Raw genomic sequence first — 4,484 nt, 5'->3', positions numbered from 1 at the left:
TTTTGCACATTAAAATGCTATAATGTGAAAAACACATTTAGCTGTTGTGAGCTGTCAAATGATTCAGATGAGTATTGTTGCTTTTCTTTAAAGCGACTACACAGAACTTTTCATTTTGTGTTGATTTGGCGCCCCCTGTGGACAAAAGCAGTACTGTTTCGATGTACTGTCTCCTGTCTCCTGTCGTTAAGATCTTGATCTGGCTAGCACATGCATTTGTTTCAGAAGCGATTGAGAGAAAAACTCCAATTTCTTTAAAAAAGATGTTTGCAGGATGCATAGCGGTGAGGTGATGTATCCCTTTGTGGCTATTTAAGATAAATAATATTACGATGGTGACATACATCCAACATACATTCATATATTGATGTGAAACCACATCTTGATGATCAGCTTTGAATCCTTACAAATCCTGCAATCTAGCCATCTGTTAATAACTGACCAAGGTCAACTCACTCTCTGTCCTTTTAAGCTTTTTATTTTTGTTCTTTAGTCAATTCTTTTCCTTTTTCTTTTTGCTAATCCTGCCGCAGTATCAGCCGTAACCACAAAACATAACGTCAAAAATAAAATTCTCTAAAGAAAAGTCTCCTCCTGCTTCCTTTGCACTGGCTGATATACAACTCACTGCCAAACGTCGCCTGGGAACATGTACAAGTACACTTTTCCGTTCTATGTGCTGTAAATTTTTGTCTGATTTAGCATGGGATAAGGCCTGGTGACAGGCATTAACAATAATTTTTCCTTTTGTCCTTTTTGCTTATGTAGCTCATATTGATGCATCAGTATTAATTGAGCCAGTTTCATAACCAGGTAACTCCTTGTATAGAATATTTTGTTTTGGTGATTTAGATGCTTAAACAACATCAACTTTGCAATAGAAGTTAAATATGAAGCTACAGCCAGCAGACTGTCAGCTACATCGGCTGACTTACTGAAAAAAAAAAAAAAAAAAAAGTTGTTAAATCTGTGTTTTGTGAAGATAAAAAAGGAGTGCCCCAAATTAATTTTAGAGCAAACAAAACAAAAAATAACTAAAAAGGTCCTTGGAGAGTTCTGACATCAGCTAGCATCATGCCCTATCTCACAATGTCAACGAAATTAAAAATAATTTGTGTGTCCTCCCCATGATACAAATCTACTCCAAAATTGAATGGTTCTTCTTCGGCCCATGCAATATCCTTACAACAACTTTCATCAAAAACCAGGCCTGTAGTTTTTCTGTAATGCTGGAAAACACACAAATTGAACTTTAAAAAAATAACCTCCTTGGGGAAGGTAATAAAAAAATCCCTTTAAGGAATTTATTTTTAAAGACAGTAAGTGTATTAAGAAAACCACCAATTTAAACTTTGACTGTAACAGAATAAAAAAAAACAAGCTACAGCTATATGATTTTGTATTAAAATACGTAATCTGTTTACTTACGTACGTAATCTGGTTACGGATTCCATAACTGATTTCTGTGTAAAAGACAGTTGTGTAGTAAAATATATACTATAGAAAAAAAGAAAAGGGTGTTAATGTAAAACAGGAGGGGGAAGCAAAGATAGAAGGGTGAAAACGTGAAGATAGAAGGAGGGAGATGTGTGACTAACAGGTGACTCACATTATTGGCAATCAGGAGTGGAGCTGAGGTCTAATCAGGACACTCAAGTGAAGACACCTGTGTGGTTTTAATGTGGGTGGAAGGGCTTTATGCATTATATGTGGAAGAATAAACCACGAAGAGGGAGAATAGATAAAACAGTAACAGCAGTGACTTAAAATCACTATTAATTATATAGTGCACTTTTTACTGTCTGCCAACCTTGTTTAACTGTGAAATGTGTCATATATAGTGCATTATATGAATAAAGCAACACAATTCTTTCTTCTATCACGTGCCAGGACACTTGTTCCCGATATCAGTTAAAAAAGGTGATGATATATCATGATGAGAAGTCGACAAAAAAAAAGTTTGTATATTATTATTTTTTAAAACGTTCAATACTTTTGGAGGTATGGCGGTACTCAGCCTGAGAACTAGTTCCCAGCTACATAAAACGGGGGGAAAAAAGGTTTACTTGGAGAAACAAAAGTACCTTCATAATAAAAAAAACCCTCCTTAATAATGATAAAAACACCTTTTCAATAAAAAGCCGCTATTTCTTCAATAATAAGAAACTGTATAAAGAATGTTTCAATGAAAATAAAACAAAACAAAATAAAGCATGTGTTATTGTAGGTAGGCAAGTAATGATTTTTTTTCTGCAGAACCTGCAGCTCAAATCTATACTGCAAAAACTCTTTAGTACTTTAGTTACTCACTTCAGAAAATAAAAATAAAAGAGACTAACAAATACAGGCTCAGTATCCAAAATTTCCAGATCCATATCTCTCTTCCTGTAGCTGATTAAAATAAATTATAATGGGATGGTGATCTGGGAAAACAGCTAGCTGCAACATAGAAATTACTTCATCAAGATGTGTTAGATGTAAACGTAAACAGAGGGAGATTTCACATTGTGTGTATGTTTATTTAACTCCACTCAAGCTGAGTAAAATGACTCCTAATATGTCAGATTTGTTGGCATGGCAAATTAATGAGAGGATATTTAATACATATATTATGGCAATGCACAGAAATAAGAATTTCAGGAACTCCAAAATATGTTTAATATTAAATGTGGATGCATCACTCTGCACAGAAGAATCTCTTTTGGGAGTTGAAGTGTATGAGCTGAAATCTGCAGTAAGACAACAAATGATAACATTTGTTATATCTGTGAAAATAGAAAGCATTTTTATGAACTGGAAAACAAAGGAAATCAAAAAGTTTCTGTTTGAATTGCTGGCTAAATGATTTTATGGAACTGAGAATGATGAAATGTGCCGCTTCAGTACTGCAGGAGCTTTCAGAGATAAAGGCATTCAAGGACCGTGGACACTTACAAAACAATCTTATTGATTTAGAGTGTTTTTGCTGTTCAAGAAATATGCCAGTGCAGTGTATGGAAACTCTAAACTTTATATTATATTTTTGTCTGTAACCTCTGGTTTACAGTTCATGTGTTGTGCATTTGTGTTGTTTGTAATTGGTTTACATTATAAAATCTTGCAAAAAGAACACTCAGATCTGCCCTGATGCATCTAACATAGTGAGATGGTGTCTTTAATATTCCCTCAAACTAGGCTTCAAAGCCACAGACAACAAAGATTTGTCAGAAGGGCCTAAAGACCAGAGTGTCTGGCTGACTGCTAGAACGAGCTCTGCATCAAGTCAGGTAAAGATCAGAATGCCCCAAGGGTTGGTTTTCCAGCTTCTCTTCAGCCCTTTGGAGAGGGCGTCGTCACACACTGATTGGCCAAAGGGAAAATGCACCAAGCTGCTCTCAATTGTTAGGAGGAAGTCCCCACACCCGCCCTGCACCACAGGTGAGCTGAGTAACCCTCTAATCAACTCAGAGGAGTCGTGACGTTAAGCTAAAACAACGTGGGAAAAGGGAATAAGCATGGAATATATTGTTTGTCTTATCCCTACAATCCTTGTTGGGATGTTGATGTTTTATGGACAGGTTTATGTGTTCTCGTAATGACTTAGTATCTCTAACTAATGAAAGTCTTTCTCAAAATAATGGGAAACCCTTAAAATGATCATTTATAGTGCCTCAAAATGATGAGAAACCCTCAAAATAATTACTTAGTATCCCAAAATAAAGAGAAATCTTCTCAAAGTTAGAATCTTAAACTTTAAATTTCTTAATATTGCAAAAATAATGAGTAACCTTCTCAAAATACTATATATATATATATATATATATATATATATATGTATATATATATAAAAGTAATGAGTTAGTATGTTCTGAGAATGTTTCTTATGACTCATGTTACTCACTTACAGGATTTTTTCACAAGTTTTCAACTTTTCTTTTACTGGTAGTAAATGTGTAAGGGCAAGTGTGGTTTATGACCTAAACAGCCCCACATACATTTCATAAACATACTCTTTTCCTCCACCACACCCAGAAGAGACAGAGAGAGGAAGTAGCAGGAGCAGCAGAGAAAAGGTGGGACAGCTGTGATGCAAAAAAAGAGAGTAAAACAACAGCAGATGGTCAAAGAAAGAAAAGAGGAGTGGTGAGGAACAGATGCACGTGCTGTTTACACACAAACTGTGCATGGACCACTAAAATGAAGCAAGCACACACACTTCATCAGAAAACATACCTAGTTGCGTTTTATTATATCTCTTCAAAATAAATAAACATATAATGTAACACAATGAAATAAGACTTGTAACATCTCTGAAAGCCTGTAACAGATAATCCTCAAAATAGTGCCTGCTTTTTAGTAAACATAACTTGTACGTAACGTACAAAAAACACTACTCAAAAATGTACAAAATGCAGCAAACAAATATCAAGTATTGTGCAGTTCCCCCCCTCCCCCACCACGTTACACCAGCTGCTGACAGTCAGTCATTACGGGGAAATTACTAG

Source organism: Centropristis striata, chromosome 19, assembly GCF_030273125.1.
Source record: "Centropristis striata isolate RG_2023a ecotype Rhode Island chromosome 19, C.striata_1.0, whole genome shotgun sequence".
Taxonomy (NCBI): domain Eukaryota; kingdom Metazoa; phylum Chordata; class Actinopteri; order Perciformes; family Serranidae; genus Centropristis; species Centropristis striata.
Note: the sequence above shows the minus strand (reverse complement) of the source record.